Source organism: Mixophyes fleayi, chromosome 3, assembly GCF_038048845.1.
Source record: "Mixophyes fleayi isolate aMixFle1 chromosome 3, aMixFle1.hap1, whole genome shotgun sequence".
NCBI classification, from domain to species: domain Eukaryota; kingdom Metazoa; phylum Chordata; class Amphibia; order Anura; family Limnodynastidae; genus Mixophyes; species Mixophyes fleayi.
The window spans coordinates 198240817-198268229 of record NC_134404.1 but is presented as its reverse complement, the minus strand read 5'-3'; positions in this window follow the sequence as shown (position 1 = coordinate 198268229).

Sequence of the window (27413 nt, the reverse complement as noted above, 5' to 3'; positions counted from 1 at the left end):
AGAAGCCACAGAAACTCAATTAATTAACATTATAAAATAATTTTAATTTCACATCAATATAACATATCTTTATTCATATATAAAAAAACCTTAGACATACAATCTAAAATAATCTAAAACTGTCCTATTTAATTAAGAAGTATACAGTATCTGTTCACACAAACAGTTTCTTGTGTTACATAAACAGTTCCAACTGTTTAATTAGTTCACCCAGTCCCTGGAATAGATGACTTTGTTGTTAAAATATTAGAGCCAAGAAATCACTCTAGCACATAAAGTGGTGTGTATTATCACAATTTCTTCAATATACGATAATATCTGTTGGTTAGTTAATTATTCAGATCCTGGGATGACTGCTGTTACCATCAATATATAAAGTCCAAAAATGAGCATAATGCAAAGTCTAAGGACCTGAGTCATTAAGGAAAATAAAGCAAAAAACAGGAGTAACTTTGCACCTTGGTAAAACCATGTTGCATTGGAAGGAGAGGTACATTTAAAATGTGGGGACAGAAATAATAATAAACTAATTTTCACCTCTTCCATTCCAACATTGTTTGTCCAGGAGCAAAGTTACTCTATTTTTTTGCTTTACTTTCCTTAATGACTCAGGCCCTCCATGTCTCTGAAGTGCTAATTTAATTACCCAGTACAGTATTCTCTGACATCAAGTATGCAGTTAGCTGAGAACACAGCAAATACTCTTTGTACCTTTGCATTACATAAGGATTTCAGTTGCTCAGTTCATAGATTGTAAGCTTGCGAGCAGGGCCTTCTCACCTCTTTGTCTGTTTTACCCAGTTTGTTTATTAGTTTACTATGTTTGTCCCCAATTGTAAAGCGCTACAGAATATGTTGGCGCTATATAAATAAATGATGATGATGATAATGATGATGATGAAATCACCTAGATCCTGGGATGGAGATTGCCCAGCGCTTTGACAGCACAGTATGACAGATCCTCTCACCGCGGTAATAACTCTCGGTGGCCACCAGAAACGAAGAAATCCTTCACTGCTCCGTGTAATCTATGCAATCAGAGTCAGTACTCCACTGCACTGTCAACCTTCTAGATCACAGCATAATATTATTTCATTACACACAAATCTGTGAATTAGCAGGTCCACCATTTTGTGAGTGACAGAAATCTCACTCCATGATAGTGCTGAACCTGCAGCTAACCACAGGATGTGATGGCATACCATGTCTTTATTGCGCAAGGAACACGTCCATTAAGGTTTCTGCCTTAATCTATGTAATTTCATTGCTTTTTGCAGTTTGAGTTGAAGAGTTTCAATCGTTTTCCTACATTGTAGATTGTGTATAAGGAACCTTAATTGGACATTGTGACTGGATCACTATTAAATAAATTTTGGTAAAAATTTATTTAAAGCAAATAGCGCAGGGCACTTATTTATGTAATTGCACGTGCACTTATTTTTTGATATTGTGAGATAGGAAATCGTTATTTCTGAGACCAGGGGAAGAAATTTGTCTCCTGTATAACCTTGCTATAGGATATGCCTATTTCTGATGTATATATCTGATACAATGAGCCTCTGTTTACCAAGCCTTTGGTGTATTGTGATTTGGGGAAGTGGCTTGTTGTTGGTCCTTTTGTTGTTCTGTGTGAATATGTATTCCGAACGGTCTGATGAAAGGCCACATGTTAATTAGATCTTTTGATGTGTGAAGGTTCAACATTGAAGGCAGGAACTTTTAATTAAGACTGGCTCCTGGATTCTTTGCATCAGAAAACCATCACAGCGTTTATTAGAATTTCACAGATAAATGTAAATATTGTTAGCTTTGCAATGTATGTAAATCAATGTTTTGGTAAACGGGGTTACATCCTGATTCTAAAAATAGCCTATGTCAGAACTGTATAAAAGATGAGCTGTGTGAGCATGTAATGTGTCATTCTTCTGACTTCATCTGACCTGATCACCTGGTATCTTCAACTAGGGTATCAGAAAATTAACATCTTGCTTCAAGACCTTCTTGAAAACATCTTCAATATTGCGGTATTCCTGTGATCTACAGATTAGACCCAAAATCGAATCCATTCTCCGGCTGTCTCTGAGGTTTTGGACCCAAGCGCTTCCAGTACCACCACTCTGCCTGCTACCCAGCAGCCCTGCACAATGTGATAGGCCAGGGGGGATCCATTCACAGCAACCCGGATCCATAGTAAGAGGTCCGGAGTAACCAGCCCAGGTACACCAGCAATGAGACACGCTAGCAGCGTCAGTGACCCAGAAGAAACCCGGTTCTGGATGCCGGTATAGGAGTCCAGTGGTGGCAGCATTATAAGCCCCTCCTACTACAGCAAGACGGCGCTTTTGGGATAACGAAAGGGAACAGTGGCAAAGTAAGCACAGCCAGTTCCCAGCAACAACAGACAGGGTGGCATAGGTGGTCCATCCTGTCACAGACATGTTAAACCATAAGGTTTTTTGCCTATGGAATTTCATAGAAGTTAAAAATAGTGGAAACTAGATGGGTCAAGTGGTTCCTCTTAATCCCTAATAAACAAGAGTGTTTACATTGCTCTACTATATTAACCTCTTCCACCTCTGTTAGATGCCTATCCCACCTGTTGTTACGGTTCAGGTACTTTAGTCAGTATTATCGCAGGCTTACCTAGGGCGCGGAGTCTAACGGCCTTCCGGTCTTCACCAAGAACCACCGCAAGGTAGGATGGGTTTTGCTGCCGAGAAACCGCAGGTCGCGGCCCCCAGGTTAGCCTACTGACATAATGAAAAGGTACTAAGTGATGGATAGACAGCGGAAAATATGACAGGATGGTGCAAGTAATTAAGCACACTAACCGTGAAATCCAGGGTCTGGTCGTCTGGAGCGGAAGCTGATTTGGTGCACGGTATCTGTCGTATGCCTAGTACTGGAGATGAGTCCAGGGGTGGTCAGATACACAGCCGGGTCAGTACACAGGAGATGATCCAATATGCGGTGCCAGGGAGGAGTCCAGAGAATAGTCAGTAACACTGCCGAGTCGGTACACAGGGAATCAGTCCAATACACGGTGCCAGGGATAATCTAAAGGATAGTCAGGACGCAGCCAGGTCGGTACACAGGAGTCTGAGAGAATGCAGGAGCACACAGGAAGCAGGAACACAGGGATCAGGTACACAGGGAGAGGTAGCCAGGAACAGGAAACACATTGCTTTGACACAGATAGCGTGTTAGAGCAGAGTAGATATAGAGTTTTGAATTCCCCGCCCAGGAATCACGTGACCTTCCGCTGGTAGAACCCGGAAGTGTGGGGGCGCGATCAGAGGAAAGCGCTGAACCGCCGGAGAGGACACAGCTGCCAGACATCGCCGACAGCGCAGCGGAGCGGGGAACAGGTAAGTTCATGACACCTGTCCCCTACTGTTTTGATAAAGTAATTTTTCCTCAGATTTCCTCTAAACCTAGTACCCTCCATTTCCAGTGCATGTCTTTTTTTCACATATCCCCAACTGCCCACCATCTTTGTAACCTTATGCACACGGCACCGCCAATTGCACCAGCTTTAATCTCATGTTACCTCCTGTGTACCAGTGTCTCTCACTTGACACCCCCTTCTCACCAGCTCTATTTTCACTTGCCACCCCCTTTGCACCAACGAATCTTTCAAATGTCACTCCCTGCACACCAGCTTTTGTCACATGTCACACATTTATGTATGTGCAGGCAGGCAGTGATGGGATGAAGTATGTATGTTCTGTCAGCTATTGGTACATATGTATGTTCTGGCAGAATTTGGTGCATATGTATATTCTGGCAGACAGTGGTGGGGTGCAGTATGCATGTTCTGGCTGGCAGTGATGGGATGAAGTATGTATGTACTGGCAGCCATTGATGCAGTATGTATGTTCTGGCAGACAGTGGTAGGGTCTGTCTGTCTGTTGTGGCAGACAGTGCTGGGGTACAGAATATATGTATGTATATGTTCTGGCAGGCAGTGATGGGGTGCAGCATGTACGTATGTTCATTATGGCAGGCTGTGATAGGGTGCAGTATGTATGTTGTGCCAGACAGTGGTGGGGTGCAGTATGTATGCATGTATGCATGTTCTGGCAGTCAGTAGCATCGTGAAGTATCTATGCATGCATCTTCTGGCAGTCAGTAGAAGCGTGCAGTATGTCTGCATGTATGTTCTGGCAGTCAGTGGCGGCATGCAGTATGTATGCATGCATGTTCTGGCAGTCAGAAATGTGGTGCAGTATGTATCACATTGTTCTTATGTGCTTCCCACCTGCACCTGCAGCACTGTAATCATCTCCCCAGTCCTTAAACTTGAGTCCTTGTTGATGCTGGTCACCAGTGAAAGCAGACAGACTTTTACAGAGATTCTGACAGAAAAGTCCTCCAAGACAGGAAGTGATGAAACAGACTGTCAGATCAGCTATGAGTTATACCTCCATTGTTTCAGCAGCAGAGTTCTTACACAGCAGTACAGTACAACACTGGGAAGGAGCAGTGTGTGTGAAAACACTATATTCTGCTGACGAACCAATGAGTAAAACACAGCTCACATCAGGCAATGAGAAGTGGGGGTGTATAGATTATCTGCAGCTTCTCTCCAGTACATGTCACTTGTAAAGAGGGACATGTCAGATGCTAATGTCCAGATACCTCACATCTACTCCCCGCTGTGATTACCACTGAGTGTCATCAGTACAAGTACCACAAAGCACTTTTGAATAAATTAACTGATGCCACTGAGGGGCAGGAGCTTTACAATGGATTCACTAACAGCTGTCTCAGGGAGAGATCAAACTCTCAATTGAGAGCACTGCTTGGGCTAATAGTACTACAGGGTCCCCCTCCCATATCCCCAAAACACTAACCAGCCCCCCTGTGGCTAGAAAATGTGGGTAAGTTACTCTTCAGCTCAGAGATGAAAATCCCTTAGCCAGAGACTCAGTCATGTTTGTGCTCTCAAGTGAAGCCAGTCTGAGTACACCCAGCACAAACCTCTAACTGACATGTGCAACATTATGAAACCCCTATCTTTAAAATGGAGCATATTTTACCAAATTGTAAAAAAACTATATTGTTCACAAAATTTTAAACCCTCAAAGGCACTCCTCAGCTCTAATATCTTTCTTATAAAACAAACCACAAGTCTTTAGACCTCCTGTACATTGAGTTACGCTCTCCCAAAAAAAATCAGAAAAACGGTGACTTGCAAAACAGGAAGTGGAAAAAAACATCAAGATTTTGAACTTTAGATTATTCCTAATTTGTCGTTTTTTATTATTTTTTTCTGAAATTTGGCTTGCGGCACCTCTGGACAGTTCTTCAATCGCATGCTAAATTTCAGTTCAATAGCTTTAATACTTTTAAAATGTAGCCCCTCAAACACCATGCCCCCTCTCACAGATTTCTAATGGCAGAATGTTGTTTATTAGATGCAACCTTAATATAAGGGCAAGACTGTGCCCTTATAATATATATATATGTATACAGAGAGAGAGAGAGAATGAGAGATGGCTATATAGGTGTATTTTACATCCCCTCACTGACAAGACTTTCAATCTGTGCTACAAACTGAACAGTGACAGTAATTTTTTAATTTATGTCCTTCGATGTCCCTGCAATCTTTTGTGCGTAGGTAAGACGTCCCGCATGCTAAGGTCAAGATTGGCACTGCATAGGTCATCCATCAAGAGAGTTTGAAGAGGTTAAACACTTGCTATGGCCAAACATTTTTTTGAAAAGGGACATCTTGTTAAAGAACTCAAATGTTTTCCTATTGATCATATCCCTCCCCTCAGGAGAGGTGGTGATAGAGACAATCTACTTTTACGTCTTGAACTCAAGTAGATCTACAAACTTAATATGCTAGCCCCTTCTGGTCTCAATGAAGATTTCAAATTAGGTTGTTTTCCTTAAATTTCTTCTGTTCTGTATGTGCTTCTTATGTGATTGTGGTTTTTTTTTAGTGTTGAATACCGTGTATACTGTGGGTGTCAGCTGTTATTCATACTTATTGGGGTTCTTTAGGGTTTTTCGATTTAGTCTATTCTCCCACTGTACTTAGTTTCTGCACACCTGTGGACTCAACTATCTTGCTCTTTGTTAGGTCCTACAGTTCACTTTTTATGTTGCAGTGATTGCTGACACTTAACTTGTTCTCAGCATCTATTTTCTTTACAATACACTGCTATTATTTTTAGCATTTATTATTGGTCATTTGTATTTTATTGTTAGGTTTTGCCTCAGTAGCAGGTTACTAACTTATGCCTAAACTATTCATATGTATCTTTTTTGTTACATTTGTTCGGTTATGACTTCATAGTCTCTCTGCTTCAGTTCATTGCAGTCTCACTAATGTCCCACTAATGTTTTCTTTGATTTACTCTGAGATGTTTGTTTCCTTCTCCATATATCACATTTTTCTACATTTTGTGTACTGGTTTTAGTCTTGTGTCGTTACAGGTCCTATACTGCAGAATGACCCACTCTGTGCTGACACTCTCTTCTTTGTCCATTGTTACTAAGCGGTTACCAGGCAACCAACACCTTTGTACAATGGCTACATCTCACCTCGCTTTTTATGATCATCATATCAAATGTGTTTTTATACATCTATAGATGTTTGATGAAGCTCTATGATGAAGTCGCTGGACTTTACTTAGTAGTGTATGCTTTTTATTAATTTCCTATGTTTATTGCTGCTCCGTACAGCCTTTTCCTACAGACTTAGCGTCTGAGGTTGTCTAGCTGCTAGCTGCCTTTCTAGACTCAGCTGTGTTTAATGCACAGATATGATTCATTGATTGCTCAATGTTAGCACCATTTAGTGTATTTAAACTCCTGTAGTATGTTTATAGAGTGTCCTCAAGCAGGTTCATTGAGTGAAACGGTCGTTGGGCATGACTGTGCTGCTTTCTACGAATTGCTAACTAAAAAAAATCTTATTCAATCTTCTATACTTGTGTTGGTCTGTTCTAAGATTTGAATTTTGTGGATCTGTATATAAATAACTTATTTATTTAATTATTTGTCTGGTGAAGTACTAGGGCATTTTGCTTGCTCTGTTTTTTTCTATTTTATTTTATTTTTAATTTCTTAAGTTTTCCTTATCATATTTTTTTTCTTTATTCCCCACTTTCTGTATAAATCTTGAAGGGAAACCTGCTGCCATCTGCATGAGACCTAGGCCTTCGGAGAAGGTTTAAATTACAGCAGGACATTGACAGTATACGGCTAAAGCCAAATTGGTAATGCATAAATATAGAAAAAAAAAAAAACAATGTCCTTAGATATAATCTATGGAAAATTTTTAAAGTTTGCTGTTCGCCCCCAGTCCCCATCCAACCTGATGCAAATAATGAGATTAATGCACATTTTCTTTTGCATATATTGGTGCTTCTATCACACATTAAAACAAGAGGGGTGGATACTTATGTAATAATTTAGTTAGTAAACTAGTGGGGAGTATATCAGGGCAGTAACTGGCTGATGGTTGGTGGTAATATGACCAGCTAACCCCAGAGTGTCCTCCCCTTCTAACTGGTGACCACTGGTTCCCTGGGGAGAGGGTAACTAGGGGTCTGGCCCACAGTATTATCATGCAATGTCCTTGTTGACTAGAGGACAGGATAATATAGAGTTTGTTTACTCTCTTTGTTTAGCCCAGCTCCCTTATCCTGTCTTATCTTTGATTAACTCTTCCACCTGGTGACTTTTAAGAATAACCCCTTCTAAAGCTAGGTACACACTACAGAAATTTCCACCAACTTTTTATGCCAAGCGATTTTACATGCGATCGATGTTCCGATCGCTCGGTCCATGGACTGCGCATACACACTAGCCTTGTTTAGGACGATAAAGAGAAGAGCGGACATTCCTTTAGCGACTACAGCCATGTTGTCGTGTGCAATGACTCTAATTTCGTACTCACTGTTGTGGATCGGTCGGAAACTTATACACACTACGCAATGGAAACGAGATTGGAACGAAAATATTAAACGGTACGACCAACCAAATGAGACGACAATCGTCCATTTGGGCAGACTTTCGACCATCGTGTCACTACACACACTGACCTGACTTTTGAACGAGCGGTCGTATGTCGGCTGATTGAGCCGATTATTGGACGAAAACCGTGTAGTGTGTACCTAGCTTAACACACAATAACCTAAAATAATCAGGAAATATAATCGTATATTTTAGCACACACATGTGAACTAAAAGGACAATAAACTAACACAGCATGATGTAGTAGAACGCAAATGATCTTACATCTTATACGCTTCAATCTAAGTTCACAAAACAGATTCTCACAGTTTAGGTTTTTTTTTATAATTTGGCCTTACTGAGGGTATATTGAGTATTTTGTGGACATCACTGTTAAGAATTCCTGAATAAATTCATAACGTAAGAAAATAAAATGCAAAAAATTTGAAAGCTAGTTAGTGCATCCAGTGACTGGCTGAACTGGGGGGCAGGAAGGCATCTGCCACCCTGGGACGGTCCCACAGTGGGCTACCTTGGGCTGGGTCATTGGGTTACTGGCCATTTTTTTCCTTTAAAATGTTCCTATTAGGATGCTGAACTAAGTCTCGTCCCCTAGGCTAAAAGTTGCCAGCCGGGCCCTGTAGGCATCTTATAGCCACTGTATATGAGTAACAGATATTAATACCATAAATAGGTATTGCTCCTTCAGTTTTGATAGCACATATAATGATTTCAATCTCCCACTTTCTTGAAAAGTGTTGTTGTTTTTTTTCTTGTTTATATGGAAATCAGAGAGATTGGACAGATAACATCAAGGATTTTCACTTTGCCAATGAAACAGTCTCCAGATGGCAATGTGACTTTCTACTTGGCCTAAAAAATGTCTGTTTTTAAAAGCTCCATCTGCTTTGTAGGCATTTGTCTAAAAACATAGTGACATATATCATATATGTCCACAACAAGAAGATTCAGAAAAAAAAACTATATACTAAATATATACAAATCTACAAATCTTGATCATGTATGCAACACAAATGTAGATAATGGGTAAGAATTCATTTTCAATCAAAGCATATGAGCATTAGGAATAATTTACAACATATCAGTGCATTTGTTGGAACAGAGATGAACACAATTTTTAAGAGTTCTGTAGAAAATATTCCTAGTTTTGCATTTGGCTGTGATTTTTGCTTGTGGAATTTGGTCTTCCCATTCCTAACCCAACCACACGATACAGAATGAATTGACCACTGTCATATAAGCTCAATTCATAGACTATAAATTCAGTGAAATGTGAATTTAGAAATACATGGAATTCCATTCCGCAGAATGGAAAAATACACATCCCTGAAACTTTGCAATCTGTTCCCCACACTAAGCTAGTTTAGCTGAAGAGAGGTATAAGGGGTGAAGAAAGGGTAAACCTGAAGGCTTTCACTACTTTACATAATTGTTTAAATCTTTTGAACCATGCATAATAATGACAATATGTAAAATCATGTATTAAATGAATGAAGTCCGCTGCCAACATTTTAAGTTATTATGTTGTTGCCACAAAAATTACTTTTGTAGTGTGTTTTGTGCGGATAAAAATATATACCTGAAATGAACAGAGATGTATTTTTTGCAGCATAAAAGTGAATACTTACAATGCATGCTTTGATAAAATAGATTTTTTTTTATATCTGTTCACCCAAGCTAAGACTATAGGAACAAAATATATAATTTTCTATTGTGTGCAAAGGGCACACTCACATTGCCAGCTATAAACTGCATAAAGAAACACCCATAGCCAGCCATGTACTAGACAGAGATACCCTCAAGGGCAATCATATATTGCACTGAGATCAGCACTACTAGCACTCATATTTCATACAGTTAGTCTCCCTTTGGGTGCCATATATTGCATAGAGAAAACACTATTGCCCACCATATACTGCATAGAGATAAGCCACACTGGCAGCCATGCATTGCACAGATATAAGTAGAGATGAGCGCACTCGGATTTATGAAATCCGAGCCCACCCGAACGTTGCCGATCCGAAGTCGGATCCGAGACAGATCCGGGTATTGGCGCCAAATTCAAATCTGAAACTGAGGCTCTGACTCATAATCCCGTTGTCGGATCTCGCGATTCTCGGATCCTATAAATTCCCCGCTAGTCGCCGCCATCTTCACTCTGGCATTGATCAGGGTAGAGGGAGGGTGTGTTAGGGGGTCCTCTGTCCTGCTATATCTCGTGCTGTTCAGTTAAGTTCTGTGCTGTTCAGTTAAGTTCTGTGCTGTGCTGTGCTGTGCTGTGCTCAGTCCAGTGGTGCTGTGTCCTGTGCTCTGTCCTTCTGAGGTCAGTGGTGCTGCTGGGTCCTGTGCTGTGTCCTGTTCAGTCCAGTGGTGCTGTGTCCTGTGCTCTGTGCTTCTAAGGGCATAGTTATTTCCCCAATATTCCAAAGTGTTTAAAAAAATAAAAAAAAGTTATTTAAAAAAAATACAAAAAACTAATTACATTTTTTATTAATTACAACAAAATTTGCACAACCAATCCTGCAGTATAAGCCCATTGGTACTGCAATATTACCAAGTTCACACATTCAGCAGTAAAAGTCCAGTGGTTCTGCAATATTACAAAGTTCACACATTCTGCAGTATCAGTCCAGTGGTGCTGTGTCCTGTGCTCTGTCCTGCTGAGTTCAGTAGTGCTGCTGGGTCCTGCGCTGTGTCCTGTTCAGTCCAGTGGTGCTGTGTCCTGTGCTCTGTGCTTCTAAGGGCATAGTTATTTCCCCATTATTCCCAAGTTTTTAAAAAATAAAAAAAAAGTTATAAAAAAAATAAAAATAAAAAATAAAAAATAAAAATAATTATAACCAAATTTGCAAAGCCAATCCAGCAGTATATAAGCCCATTGGTACTGCAATATTACCAAGTTCACACATTCAGTAGTAAAAGTCCAGTGGTACTGCTATTACAAAGTTCACTGATTCAGCAGTGTATAAGTCCAGTGGTACTGCTATTACAAAGTTCACTGATTCAGCAGTATAAGTCCAGTGCTACTCTCCTGTGCTGCATATAATTTTTAAAGGCTTTGCCGAGTGTGTGTGGCTTAGGGGCAGGGCCTGATTAAGGGTTCTGGCCGCCCTAGGCTAATACGGCCGCAGCGCCCCCCCCTCCTCCGAATATATAGGTGTATAGGAACACTCCTGAATATGAATGTTCAGGTGTATTCTCCAGCATTCAAATTTAGACAGATTGTGCCATTGTCTCTTACCTGTCCTTGCTCTTCTCTCTTGCAACTTTGTTATCCTCTCGTTGGCTTCTGGAAAGTTGGAGTCCTTTTTTGAAAATGCAAAAATGTATTATAATGCAAACCCTGAATGATTAGGCCCTTTAGTTAAAACAAAGCACTCCATTATGGACAGCTAAAAGTACCCCATTGGACAGGCATATATAAGCAATATCTGAATATTTGTTGTCAATCAAATACAAACCTCTACCAGCCCCATCTCACTAATATTTAGTATTCTAGTGATTGCTGAGACCACCCATGTGACCACCACACAATCATGAGATTCTGCCCCCCAAAGCTGCTCTATTTTTTAAAAAGCCCCTGCAGCCATTTTCCTTAACCACAACCCCCCCGCACAGCTATTTTCCTTAACCCCTGCTGCAGCCATTTTCTTTACCTCCCACCCTGCATCCATCCCCCTTGCAGCTATTTTCCTTAGCTCCACTCTGCTAGCTAGCTATCCCCCCCCGTCACATCAAAACTCCCCCAGTCACATATATCAGCCCCCCTCCTCTGCCCTCCTTCATACATATCAACCTCTCTACCTCCCTATAGATTTTCATGGCAGCCCTCCCTCCCACCCTATAGATTTGTATGACAGTCCCCCTCTCCCTCCCTATACATATGCATGACAGTCCCCCCTCTCCCTCCCTATAGATATGCAGGGTAGTCCCCCCCTCCCTATAGATATGCAGGGTAGTTCCCCCCCTCCCTATAGATATGCAGGGTAGTTCCCCCCCCCTTCCTATAGATATGCAGGGCAGTTCCCCCTCCCTATAGATATGCAGGGCAGTTCTCCCCCTCCCTATAGATATGCAGGGCAGTTCCCCCCCACCCTATAGATATGCAGGGCAGTTCCCCCCCCTCCCTATAGATATGCAGGGCAGTTCCCCCCTTCACTTACCTGTAGTTGTGCCAGCGTCGCTCCTCTCCTCAGATCAGCAGATAGGAAGTGAAGACGTCCTGCTTCCTGTCTGCTGCACAGCAACAGGCAGCCTGGCGATTGGCTGTGTGTTGCTAACCACTGACCACCAATGCTTTTGATCGTCGAGCCCTCCACCCCCCGCGGCGACCCCCCTTCTCCCTGCTGCAGCCATTTTCTTTACCTCCCACCCTGCATCCATCCCCCTTGCAGCTATTTTCCTTACCTCCACTCTGCTAGCTAGCTATCCCCCCCCGTCACATCAAAACTCCCCCAGTCACATATATCAGCCCCCCTCCTCTGCCCTCCTTCATACATATCAACCTCTCTACCTCCCTATAGATTTTCATGGCAGCCCTCCCTCCCACCCTATAGATTTGTATGACAGTCCCCCTCTCCCTCCCTATACATATGCATGACAGTCCCCCCTCTCCCTCCCTATAGATATGCAGGGTAGTCCCCCCCCTCCCTATAGATATGCAGGGCAGTTCCCCCCTTCACTTACCTGTAGTTGTGCCAGCGTCGCTCCTCTCCTCAGATCAGCAGATAGTAAGTGAAGACGTCCTGCTTCCTGTCTGCTGCACAGCAACAGGCAGCCTGGCGATTGGCTGTGTGTTGCTAACCACTGACCACCAATGCTTTTGATCGTCGAGCCCTCCACCCCCCCGCGGCGACCCCCCCCTCCCCCACCCCGAAAAAAAAAATGAATGAAAAAAAAAAAAAAATTAAAAAAAAAAAAAATTTCAAATAAAAAAAAAAATTTTTTTTTAAAAAAATACCCACAGTGCAGCGCCCCCCGGGACCCAGCGCCCCAGGCTGCAGCCTGGTCAGCCTAGTGGTTGATCAGGCCCTGCTTAGGGGTACGCTCTCTTGTGCTACATATAATGGAAAACCAAAATTTGGAGGATAAAGTAGGGAAAGATCAAGACCCACTTCCTCCTAATGCTGAAGCTGCTGCCACTAGTCATGACATAGACGATGAAATGCCATCAACGTCGTCTGGCAAGCCCGATGCCCAATCTCCTAGTACAGGGCATGTAAAATCCAAAAAGCCCAAGTTCTCAAAAAATAGCAAAAAGAGAAACTTAAAATCATCTGAGGAGAAACGTAAAGTTGGCAATATGCCATTTACGACACGTAGTGGCAAGGAACGGCTTAGGCCCTGGCCCGTGTTCATGACTAGTGGTCCAGCTTCACCCAAGGATCTAAGCCCTCCCCCCGCTACAAAAAATTTAAGAGAGTTATGCTATCAGCAACAACAACAAAACAGCAAAGAACTCTGCCTTCTAAACAGATGACATCACAAATCCCCAAGGCGAGTCCAAGGGTGTTGTTGGTTGTGAACCCTGACCTTCCCATCACTGTACGGGAAGAGGTGACTCCATCCAGCATTTGCAGCACGCCCTCTGCATATGCTGGAAGGATCACCCACAGTCCAGTTACAAATTTGGCTAATGAAGGTGTGAATGTTGTACACTGGGAGGAGGATATTGATGTAGCTGGCGCTGAGGAGGATGTTGATGATTATGATGCAGACAGATACCAAATTGCCTTTCTCAATTTCTATTTATATTCTAGATTATATAACAGCTGAAAAGTTTTCTGTTTTACTCCTAGTGGAGAGGGGATCTGATGCAGACAGATACCAAACTGCCTTTGTCCATTTCTTTGTATATTTGAATTTCTAGTTCTACAGTCTATGCAGGCTGCTTTATATATATTTAACTACAAGTGTAGGGCGGGGGGGGGGGGGGCATAGATAGCCACCAAAGTAACGTGGTCCATTTAATTTCACATTCTAGCTCCACAGTCTGTGCAGCCTGCTTTTTTTATCTTCAAAGTATTTATATTTACAAGCCTTGCATTCTAAATTAACTAGAGGTAGTGACGTGGTAGAACTCCAAAAGGCAGTTTGGAAGCCCCTGTACAAACTGGCTCTATTTTTTAACTGAGTTGTCCCCCCTCCAGTGTGTACTCGGAAAGAGTTTTTAGTGCAGCGGGGAACCTGGTCAGTGAGCGGCGAAGGAGGTTGCTTCCTCACAACGTTGAAAAAATGATGTTTATAAAAATGAATAATCAATTCCTCAATGAAGTACAGCACTGCCCTCCAGACAGTACAGAGGGACTGTGGTTGTGGAGTCCAGCGGGGACGAATTGATAATGTGTGAGGAGGAGGAAGTACACACTGTAGGGGGAGAGGAATCAGAGGTTGAGGATGAGGACGACATCTTTCCTCAGTAGAGCCTGTTTAGTTTGTACAGGGAGAGATGAAATGTTTTATTGGTGTGGGGGCCCAAACAAACCAATCATTTCAGCCACAGTTGTTTGGTAGGCCCTGTCGCTGAAATGATTGGTTTGTTAAAGTGTGCATGTCCTATTTCAACAACATAAGAGTGGGTGGGAGGGCCCAAGGACAATTCCATCTTGCAACTTTTTTTTTGGCATTATGTGACCATTCAACAGTCGTTTGCCATGTTCAAAAAGTAAAAGAAAATGCCAACAAATTCAATAAATTAAATCAAAAGTTAAATGCCCTGTCATTGTTTAAAACAAGAGGTTTTGACGTGCTAGAATTAGTGTAGTGTTAAGATGTTATAAACCCTACACTTGGAAATTGGAGGAGGTATTATGGCCCCGGTATCAAATTGGGTACCGGGGCCACCCCACTACGCAGTCCAGATACTTGTTTGGTGGAATTCAGACCAGTTGAGGGTTTATTATTATATTGTGGGGACCACTCTATCTATACCACACTACAACTCTATACCACTCTATTTAATACTTTAATTCTATTTAATACTTTAATTCTATTACTAATTCCCATAAAGAGGAACTGCCGCTTCTATTTAATACTTTAATTCTATTAGTAGTTACCATAAAGAGGAACAAAATAAACCAATTTTACCAAAAGTATAATATGACTTACAAACACTACACTTGAAAGATGGTGCCTTTAAATGAAAAAGTCAGTCTTCATTGCACAACTATGTGCAACAGGGACAGTTTTTTGGTTTACAAAGTCAACCAATAACACTTCGACCCTGTCTGTCTTTAACATACTTGATGGGATCTCAATGACGAATGGTCTGTACCATGTTTGGAGGAGATATTGTGGCCCCGATACCAAATTGGGTACCGGGGCCACTCCACTATGCAGTCCAGATAGAGGTGTATCAGATATTAAACAACGTTGACTGTTGCTGCAAAAATTTTAAATAATATTGTGGGGAACACTACACTACGCAGTCCATAAACTTTTTGGGTGGAATTCAGACCTGTGTAGGGTTTTTTAATAATATTGTGGTGACCCACTTCTCTACGCAGTGCAGGTACATTATTGGTGCGAATCATACAAGTTCAGGGTTTTTAATTTATATTGTGGTGACCCACTCCTCTACGCAGTCCAGGTACATTTATTGGTGCGAATCATAAAAGTTCAGGGTTTTTAATATATATTGTGGTGACCCACTCCTCTATGCAGTCCAGGTACATTTATTGGTGCGAATCATACAAGTTCAGGGTTTTTAATATATATTGTGGTGACCCACTCCTCTACGCAGTCCAGGTATTTTATTCGGTGCGATTTATACCAGTTGATGGTTTTCTTATTATATTGTGGGGACCACTCCACTACGCAGTCCAGAAAGATATCTCGTTGCAATGTTTTGGACTAATAACTATATTTTGAGGTGTTCAGAATACACTGTAAATTAGTGGAAATGCTTGTTATTGAATGTTATTGAGGTTAATAATAGCGTAAGAGTGAAAATAAGCCCAAAAACTTGATTTTTAAACTTTTTATGTTTTTTTCAAAAAAAATCCGAATCCAAAACCTTAAATCCGAACCGAGACCTTTCGTCAAGTGTTTTGCGAGACAAATCCGAACCCCAAAAATAATGAAAATCCGGATCCAAAACACAAAACACGAGACCTCAAAAGTCGCCGGTGCACATCCCTATATATAAGTCCTACTGCCAGACATATATTGCACAGATATAATCCCTATTGCAAGCAATATATTGCAGAAACTCCAATATGCCACCACCGTTTGCTGAAAGGATCAACTCTACCCATACTTGCATTTAGGATTTCATCCCCAAATTGCCAGCCATATCTTGCACAGAGGATCTGCGCCCTAAAAGGCAGATATATATTGCACAGAGATTCGCCCCTAAAATACATCCATATAATTCACAAAGATACCTCCTCTGCCATCACAACCTTTGTTGTATCCCCATACCCTCCACCTCCCCAGGCATTTAACTGATGGAGTCCTGGTAAAGTTGTGACTGCTGAGGTAATGACAAATGCTTTTCCCAGAACTTATATGTTATTCTTATAGGGGAAGAGCATGATTTATGTGGGTAAGACTTTACATTAAAATATATAGAATATAAGTGTAATTGTTTATTAAACCTCTCCAATGTCATCATCATTTATTTATATAGCGCCACTAATTCCGCAGTACTGTACAGAGAACTCACTCACATCATTCACAGAGACTATGAGCAATTTGATAGCAGCCAATTAACCTACTAGTATGTTTTTTCTTGCAGTGTGAAAGGAAACCTATGCAAACACGGGGAGTACATATAAACTCCACACAGATAAGGCCATGGTCAGGAATTGAACTCATGACCCCAGTGCTGTAAGGCAGAAGTGCTAATCACTAAGCCACTGTGCTGCCCGTAATGTTGATTTTGTCTACAACTTCCAATGGCAGTACCATCACATATGTCTTCCTTGAGGATACAGTATTTCAGTCACAAAGAAAAACATAATTGTAAGCAAGCAAAAGGTAAAATAGGGTAATTTGAGTAGGGACATCACAATTTAAATTTACAGTAAAACATATTGTGACAAAGGAAATAATTTTCCACAGGCCTTTAGGTTAGGAAACAGTTATTAAGCTGTCAGTCTGCAAGTAAGGGGTGCAGACCTGCATACACACAGGTATAGCAGTTCTCCTAGGTTAGTTATACGGTGTAAGACATATGTGACAAATTAAAAGTATAACGTGTGATTTACCTTACATGCTTTGAAAGTGTCTTTCCCACAGCTAACAGCAAAGCAGACAGGGTGTGTCTGTAGTGAAGTTGAATTAGTCTCCTGAGGAGCATTCCTTCTAAAGGCAAAGTGGGAGTGTCACCTGCCCATCAAGCTAAGGCAGTGGGAAGAGTCACAAGTATAAAAACCTGTTGTGTGCTACTATGGCTTGCGACCAATGGCAAACAGTGGCAGTTGTCTACACAGGAGGATTATGTCTAGCCAGTGATAGGTTGCCTGGATTCATCCTGACGGAAAGTTTATGCAGTCTTATTGTGAAGGAACAATAAAAGAACTGTTTCAGCAAGATGTTGTTCATGAATGCATCACCAGAAGGGTGCCTGTGTCACAAGTCTTTTTAGAAGTGGGATCGCAAAGGACAGCCAAAGAACAGCTGTCCACCCAGCATCTGGATGCAATGATGGTGAGTGAAATGCAATAAGTACCACTATCAGTCCCCAGACTGTTTAATAGCTGGCAGTTACAGTGTGGAGATTGCTGTATTGTAGAAAAGCAAATATTTTGTCTGTGGCAAGAGAGGTAGGAGCAATATAACTGTGAACTGTTCAGTACCTGTTTTTGTTTTTCAAAGAAAGCAAAAGTTTTAAAAATGACTGGTTTTTGCAGTGCTATACCATGGTTATTCGCTGAGCTGTGAGTTGGGTGTGGTCCATAGATAAAACCCTGTGCACAAAAGTTTGCTGTTTACCTGTGTGGAATCCTAAAGCACCTGTTTGTTTTGCTAATTTTCCTGTGGGAAGGGCTGGATATATGTAAAGATCAAGTTTTATGTTTAAGGGCTGCAAAAGATCAAAGAGTAATTGCTGCCAAAACAAATTTTCATTACTTTAGCCAGGGTGGGCAGTGAGAAAGAATAAAATATGTCAAAAAGAAAGTTAACAAATAGGTGTGTCTGAAATTCAGTCTCTGCAGGAAAATTTGGAAAACCTGCACAGAAGTTTGAAGAGTGGAGATGAAGTTGGAAAATCTCATGCTCTATGCACAAACCTGGTGTAATCCTGTGTCAGATTATGTGGCCAGGGAAGAGTGTGATTGCTTAGAGAAAATATTTAAGGATGGAAACTGCTGTCTTGTAAAATAGGTGTGGCATTTAAAGCAACAGTGTGATGGAAAGATAAAAGACCAGTGTCAGGAATATACTAGCTCTGAAGGTCTTACCTGCCAGCATTGGCGCTGCTAAGCTTGAAGGTGTGGAGTCTAACACACCTCTGGTCTTCGCCAGGGACCCCAACAAGGGAGTTTGGGGTTTGTTGCAAAAGGTGTGCAGGTATCTGTCCTCCCAGATAGCTACCAGCGAAGTGTAGGTGAACAAGAGTTGTGGTGCAGTCTGCAGTCAAGCAATGCGGGAAATTAAGGTACCGAAGGTGCAGGCAAGACCAGAATCAGGAAGCCAGTGGTCAATACCAGAAGCTCAATATGTCCAGAGGGAGATCCAGAAGAATAGTTAGGCAGAACCAGATCAGAATCCAGGGAGTCAGGCAGATTGCATGGAGACATACAAACGTGCTGGAGACTAGTGTAACCTAGATACTCTGGTTCCAGAGCCAGGTTTGAATAGGAAGCAATGCCCTATTATTGGTGAACATGGGATTGACGGTCAAAACAGCTGACTGCCGACAGGAAGGAGCTGCTAGCTTCCCCATTGCAAGCGATGTTTGGACGCCTGCGCCCGAACTGCCGGCCGAGAACCAGAAGTAGCGTTCCATTACCTAGGAACAGGACGCGCTGAAAGAGCACAGAAGGGAGTCACCCCTGCACTTATCATGTGTGCGGAGAATGGCGCATGACAGTACCCCTCCCTTCTCCACTTAAATATGCGTCCTTCAAGGATTGTTTTTTGATGAAATCAGCTAGAAGATGAGGAGCATGAAGATCTTCCATATACACCCATGACCTCTCCTCAGGCCCATAGCCCTTCCAATGTACCAAATACTGGGAACAACCATGCAAGTTGCGGGTACCCAGAATGTGACTGATCTCATACTCGTTGCCGGACACAGTCAACATGGGTTGTGGACGAGAAGGCTTGCTAGAGAATTTATTGAGGATCAGTGGTTTAAGCAGGGACACATGAAATATATTGTGGATCTTCAGAGGGAGGTAGGCAAAAGTAAGTTACCGGGTGGATGATCTGTATCACTGGGAAAGGTCCAATAAAATGTGGAGCCAATTTCATGGAGGGCACCCGGAGCCTCAGGTTCCGTGTGGAGAGCCACAATTTATCCCCTAGATGAAGAGTGGGGATCAACTTGCGGTGACAGTCAGCAGCCAGTTTATACAGTTGTGAAGCTTTAAATAAATTTTCTTTAGTTGTGATCCAGATATGAGCAAAATTTCGATCCAGAGAGTGGGCAACAGGAACAGTAGGTGCGAAAGGAAGTGAGAAATCAGGTAGGATGGGGTGGAAGCCATAAACCGTAAAGAAGGGGGAGGATCCCGAGGAGTCATGTATATGATTATTATGGGCGAATTCAGCCCATGGAAGCAAGTTGTTCCAATCATCTTGATTACCGGAGGAAAAACAGCGGAAAATAGTTCAAGATCCTGGTTTACACGTTCTGTCTGGCCATTGGTCTGCGGATGATAGCCCGAGAAGAACTTTAGATTAACTCCTAGATCTTTACAGAAGGCTCTCCAGAGCCATGATATGAACTGTACCCCATGGTCAGATATAATCTCTTGTGGACAGCCAAGGAGCCGGAACAACTCCCTTATAAAGACTTATGCGAGCTTAGAAGCAGAGGGAAGCCCTTTCAGTGCCTGGGAATCTTGTTTTGAGCACATATTTCACAAGAAGCCACAAACTCTTTGAGATCTGTCCGGAGAGTGGGCCACCAATAGCATCGGGACAACAAAGAGAAGGTTTTCTTAAACCAGGTGTGACCAGCAAATATAGTAGCATGGGCCCAGCGAAGGGCTTTGAGGCGAAGGAGAGAATCCAAATAAGAACATCCAACTGGGAGTGTCCTGGAAGAATCCCTGGTTAGGGCAATAATGCTGTAATGTTCTAGGATGTGAGAAGGTTCAGAGGAAGGAGCTACATCAGATTCGTCAAATGATTGGGATAGGGTATCCGCCTGAGAATTGTGAGTACCAGAGCGATAGGTGCGTCTAAGGTTCGAAGCAAGCAAAGAAAAAGGACCACCTCGTCTGACGGGGATTCAGGCAACGAGTATCCAGGAGGTAGATTGAATTTTTGTGGTCAGTGAAGACCGTGACCGGGTGAAGTGCTCCCTCAAGGAGGTGGCGCCATTCTTCTAAAGCTGACTTAATGGCAAGTAAGTCTTTGTCAGTGATTCCGTAGTTGCGTTCTGAAGTGGAGAATTTTTTATAAAAGAATCCACAAGGACGGAGGTTACCAGAGGTGGATTCCTGTGAAAGGACAGCTCCATCTCCAAAAGTAGGATAAAAAAGGTTTCCCTTGGTCAGGACAGGACAGGTGTGGATGAGAATGCTTCTCTCAATGAGGAAAATGCTGAAATGGCCTCGGGGGACCATTCCCCTGAGTTATGTGATTTTCAAGCAAGAGCTGTGATAGGGGCAATCAGTGTGGAAAATTGGTTGATAAATTGTCTATAATAATTAGTGAACCCAATAAAATATTGTACAGCCCTCAGGCCCAAGGGTCATGGACAATTAGTAATCGCAGAAATCTTCTCCAGATCCATCTGCAATCCTAAGCCAGAGACTAGTTTTCCTAGGAATTGAACTTGAGGTACCTCAAAATACATCTCTCGAGTTACAGAAGAGTTTGTCCTGATGAAGACGAGACAGGACTTCCTTCACAAAAGAACAGTGGGAATTGAGATCAGAAGAGAAAATTAATATATCATCCAGATATACTACCACCAATTTGTAGAGAAGGTCTCGAAAGATTTCATTAACAAAAGATTGAAACACTTCTGGGGCATTAGAGAGTTCAAAGGGCATAAAAAGGTACTCCTAGTGCCCATCACGAGTGCTAAAGGCAGTCTTCCATTCGACTCCCTTGCAAATCCAGATTAAATTATAAGCTCCCTGTAGGTCTAATTTAGAGAAAATGTTCGAGCCACTGATCCGAACAAACAGTTCAGTAATGAGGGGGAGAGCATACCTGTTTTTAACAGTAATGGCGTTTAACTGCCGATAATCGATGCAGGGGCATAATGTACCATCTTTCTTCTTAACGAAAAAGAATCCTGCACCAGCAAGTGAAGATGATTATCTGTTGAACCACGCTGAAGATTTTCGATAATGTACTGTAACATAGCCTGATTTTCAGGGAGAGTGAGAGGATAAATCCTACCGCTGGGTATGGGTTTACCCGGTAAGAAGTCAATTGGACAGTCCCAAGGACGATGACGGGCAAGAATCTCGGAGGATGCTTTGCAGAAAAAATCCAGAAAGGAGGCATAGGGAGCTGGATGCTCCAGTTGTGAAGAGAGCACCTGGAAAGAAATAGTAGATGTATTCTGCTTCTTATGTTTTACAGCAAGGAGACATTTCTTGAAACACCGAGGACCCCAGGAAGTGACCTGTGCTGAACTCCAATCAAACTGAGGTGCATGCAATTTGAGCCATGGGAGATCCAAGATGACAGCATTGATGGATTGGGGTAATACCAAGAATTCAGTCCATTCTGAACGCAAAACCCCTACCATCAGCCGAAACAGAAGAAGTGACCTTGGAGATGGAATTGTTGACGACACAATTAACATCAACTGCAGTGAAAAACAACGGCTGAGGCAAATCTCGGGTAGGTATTTGGAGTTGCGATGCCAGGATGATAGAGAAGAAATTTCCGGCGGCGCCGAAGTCAACGAAGGCAGAGGCCAATAGGTGGCCACTAGGAGTGTTCAGAGAAATTGGCATCAGAAAAGCTGGTTTGGAGTCAGAATAGGGAGTGGAAAGTCTAACTCCTAGAAAAGCCTCCTTGTCACCGACAAGGAGGAAGCATTTCCCGTCCTTTTAGGACAGGTGGCTAATAGATGACAACGCTCTCCACAGTATAAACAGAGGTTCTGTTTGAAATGTCTCTCCCTTTTTTCAGGGGACAGCCGGGATTGTCCTATTTGCATGGGTTCATTCAAAGAATCCAGATTAGGGTTCTGAAACCGAGGAGCAAGATGGGGAACAAAGCGCCTGGTGGTAGATCTTTCTTTAGTTTGTTCCCAGAAACAAAGATCAATTCTGTTACATAGTGAAATAAGGGTGCCTAAGTCCGCAGGAAGTTCGCGGGACACCAATTCGTCCTTGATGCGATCTGTAAGTCCTTTCCAGAATGTTAATATAAACAATATTCCAGATTTTCAGCGCTCAATTGCACCCAAAAAGGTCTATAGAACATGCAAAATACATAAAATATGGCATAACAAAATGTAAAAATATTGAACATAAAAATATATTGAAGCATAAAATAACATAAAAAATGTCCAAGTTGTATATCAAAAAAACTCAATTAATCATATATAGTTCTTTCAATGCTGGAAATCAAGCGGACTTTCACATGTGATTGTGGGATGAACACAGTCTCTAATTGTGACTCACACCTCCCCGTCACCTCCGTGCCAAAGTAAGAAATTAATTCCTACCAGACGGTAATGGGTCATGAACAAGTAAATCACTCTCTGTTTCCTTCCTCGCCCGCTCTTGGATCATCCAAAAAGATCTTTATTGCTTCTGTTTCCCTCTTTATTATGTCTTTATGATGTTTAAAGCCATGGAAACAAAGAAACAAAAAAAGATCTAGCGTGATATAGTTTAAAAATAGTTTTATTGTATCCCAAAAAAGTAACAGAAAAAACATATATCAATTCCAGCAATTGATATAGTATATGTCAAAATACTCCTACCATATAGCCGACACAGAAAAGCATGCAGTGGAACCCACAGCTGTATCAATGTTCGATCTCACTCCATGTCCATCAGCGTAATATCAGAGGTGTATTAAAACTAAAGATACTCACTGACCCCCGTGTTTTGGTTTTGGTTTTGGTTTTGTTTTACTATTTTTGACACCGTTGACCACCCCCTCCTGCTTCACACCCTTCAGTCCATTGGCCTCTCCGGTACCGTCCTCTCCTGGTTCACCTCTTACCTTGCCGACCGTTCCTTCTCTGTTTCCACCTCTGATTCTCTCTCCCCTTCTTCCTCCCTTCCAGTCGGGGTCCCTCAGGGCTCTGTCCTTGGACCCTTACTATTCTCACTATACACCTCTTCTCTGGGTGCACTCATCAGCTCCTTCGGCCTCAAATACCACCTTTATGCTGATGACACTCAACTCTACCTTTCCTCTCCTGATCTCTCTCCCTCCCTTCTTTCCAGGGTATCCGCATGCCTCTCTGCCATCTACTCCTGGATGTCCTCTAGATTTCTTAAACTCAATCTTGCTAAAACTGAACTCATTGTCTTTCCTCCCTCTCGTACCTCCTTCCCCTCTGACCTCTCCATCACTGTTGACAACTCATCTATCTCCCCTGTTCCCCAACTCTGCTGCCTAGGTGTCATCCTCGACTCCTCTCTCTCCTTTGCCCCTCACATTCACTCTCTCGCCAAATCCTGCCGTTTCCAGCTTCGCAACATTGCCCACATTCGGCCCTTACTCTCCCAGGATGCCACCAAATCTCTCGTCCACTCTCTGATTATCTCCCGCTTGGACTACTGCAACCTTCTCCTTATCGGCCTCCCCCTCTCTCATCTCGCTCCCCTTAGATCTGTACTTAACGCCGTTGCTAGGCTTATTTTCCTCTCTCGCCGTTCCACCTCTGTATCCCCACTCTACCAAGCCCTTCACTGGCTCCCCTTCCCCTACAGAATCCTTTTCAAGCTCCTCACTCTGACTTACAAGGCCCTCGCCAACTCCACTGCTCCCTACATCTCTAACCTTATCTCTATTCACACTCCCTCCCACTCACTGCGATCGTCCAACGATCGTCGCCTCTCTTCCCCTCTGATTACCTCCTCTCACGCACGTTTCCAAGACTTCTCCCGCGCCTCTCCCCTCCATTGGAACAAGCTCCCTCGCTCCATCAGAACTTCCCCTAATCTGTCCTCTTTCAAACGTACATTAAAAACCCACCTTTTCCTTAAAGCCTTCCAGTCTCATGTCTAAACTCCCACCGGTCGGCTACCTCTCTTTCTCATCCCTTCTTCCCTTCTCCCCCTTCCTCGACTCCGTCTCCGTTTCTCCCGTCTCTCCGTCTCATCCATGTGTCTGTCTGTCTTCCCCTCACTTTAGATTGTTCGCTCCTTTGAGCAGGGCTCTCCTACCTTCTGTTTCCATCACTTTTAACTGCGCTCTCCAGCTACTCAGCTCACCTCCTCTCAGTCCCTCTGCCCTCTGTCTCCTCTCGCTTCTCTCCGCTCCCTTCAGTGACTCTCAAACTGTCATCCGTGCCCACCCTCTTGGGCCATAGTTACCTGCCTATACTCACTTTTCCCCTCCCTCCCTCTCTTTCATGCTGTGCCTGAGCCCCCAGAGTTATAGTGCTTACTGTTACTTGTACTGTGCTGTTTCACCTTGTACTGTGCCATTGTTTGTCCTTGTACGGCGCTACAGATACTTTGTGGCGCCCTATAAATAAAAATTAATAATAATAATAATAATAATAATAATAATTTTGTTGGAAAATCAATGTTTTTGGGCATAAAATAGCCAAATTTAGTGCTCCACCTGTTTCTTGGATAAGTAATGTAATTGTAAAGCTAATAAATTATCAAAAAAACTGTTTCATTCCTGGTAGGTAGGCCTTCATTAATTCTACACACTAACCAGATTGTCTTCCTCTCCATCTATGCATATTGGCAATGCAGCCATCGTCTTTGGGTGTATATTACACCCTACACTTATAGTTAAATATGTAAAGAAATGGACAAAGGCAGTTTGCTTTCTGTGTCTATAGGCCCCCCTCCACTTGTAGAAAATACAAAAAAATTCAGCCGTTATAGACTGTACAATATTAATTGAAATGGACAAAGGCAGTTTGGGGTCAGTCTGTGTATGACACCGTACCCATAATGAGAAATTTCCAAAACAGCAGCCTTTCAAGACGGTACGTGATATGGAAATGCCCCAAGTCCCTTGCCTCTTTGGGGTTAGATTGCACCCTAGACTTAAATAGAAAGTTTTATAAAGATGTTATCATCATCATCTGGAGCTTTATCCTCACCCTCATCACTGAGGGTGAGGATACGTCATCATCACAGAATATCAATTCATCGCCGCTTGAATCCGCCATTAGAGAACAGTCAGTGCTTGTATGTCTTTGATGGTGAAGGTCTTCCTCATGGAAGATGTAGTTCATTTTTATAAACATCATTTTCTCCACATTTTTGGGAAGTAACCTTCTACGGCGATCACTGACTAAGTTCCTGGCGGTGCTGAACACTCGTTCATAGTACACACTGGAGGGTGGGCAGCTTAGGTATTGCAAAGCAAGTTTGTACATGGATTTCCAAATGGCCTGCTTTTCCTCCCAGTAAGGAAAGGGACTGTCTGACATTTCCATATCAATTACCTATTGAAAATAATCATCCACCATCCTTTGCATGTTTATACTCGTATTGGATGGAGTTATGGGCAAGGTGACACATTTTTTGGAAAAATCCTTCAAAACCAGCCCTGATGTTAAATTGTTCTGGTCTGCCCCCTGCGTCTTCCCTGCTACTTTTTGGGAAATTAAATTTTTTACGAGCAGCAGCTGCTTGAGAAAGTGAAGGAGGACACGTCGTCAAGCCGAGGCCCAGTTCAGCGGCCAACTTGCTGAGCAATAGCTCCTTGCAGTTCATATCTCGCTGATTTACAAGTAAAGACTCAATGTAGGTCCTTAAACCTTGGATCAAGCACAGTGGCCAAAACTTACTGAGCCAAGTTCAAGATCTTAATAACTTGAGGATCATTGTGAAGCGAATTAAGTACTTGATCGACAAGGCCAACATACTTAGCTGAATTGCTTGCTTTTATCTCCTCCTTCAGTTTCTCAAGCTGCTTTATCAATAGTCTAACTAAAGGAATGACTTGGCTCAAACTAGCAGAATCTGCACTCACTTCACATGTCACAACTTCAAATGGTTTCAGCACCTTGCACAACCCTGAAAGGATTCCCCACTGTGCAAGACTGAAATACATCCCCCCTCCTTTCCCAATGTCATGGCTTGTGCAATACGCTTGGATGGCTTTGCGCTGTTCCTCCATCCTCTGAAGCATGTACAGGGTGGAATTCTACCATATTGGACGCAGATCTAACACTAACATGGCAGCCATGGCGTCTGTGATTCGCTTGGCGACTGGGTGACTGCTGTCATATTTGCTTCCCCTAGCAAATGATTGTTTCACAGTTAATTGCTGAAATGTAGGACTGCTCATTTTCTTGGCCTGCCTCTTTGCTGACGATTCACCCCCAGCAGCAGCAACAGCAGCAGCAGCCGTAGGACTAAATCTTCCTTCAGAGGAATCAATTATAGTGCAGGAGTCATCCAGCCTTAATAAGTGGGATGCAGGGCTAACTCTGAGCGCCGCTGAGGATATTGATGAGGATGGTGTGGTGGGTGTATTTTGTAGCCGTCGGGATGTCGGTGACTGGAGGGTCCTAGCTGATGATGGAGTGCTTGTAATTTTTTTGGAAGAACTTTCAGCTTTTCCCAACACTTTGCCATGAACTTAAATGGTGTAACATAGACGAGGTTCCAAGATGGGTAAGGTCCCTCCCTCGACTGACTGTGGCTTGACATACACTACAAATGGCTATACAATTGTTGTCTGGATTTGGATAGAAATAATTCCACACATAAGAAGTGGATTTTTTTGTTTTATGACCAGGCATGACAATGGCCTTTTTCTTGTCACGTGTCAAAACTTCTGCCACTGGTGCAGGACTTACACAAACAACCTCATCCTCGTCAACATCCTTATTAGCGCCCTCGTCTTCTACACAAATCTCCCCCTCATCCTCTTCTAATTCCAAAGTGGCATCCTCAATTGGTGTATCACCGGCTACACTCGGGCTGTTCAGGCACACATCAGCAGAACTGCTGAAAGGGCCCTTCTTTATGGGTACACTAACAGAATGCTCACGATTAGACATACCACTGTTGGATGGACAATCCACAGGGATTGTTGTCATTTCTGATTCAGAGCATACATTATCCTGTAATGCCTTACTGTTTTCTTGCAGCTCAGCTTTCACGCGTAAC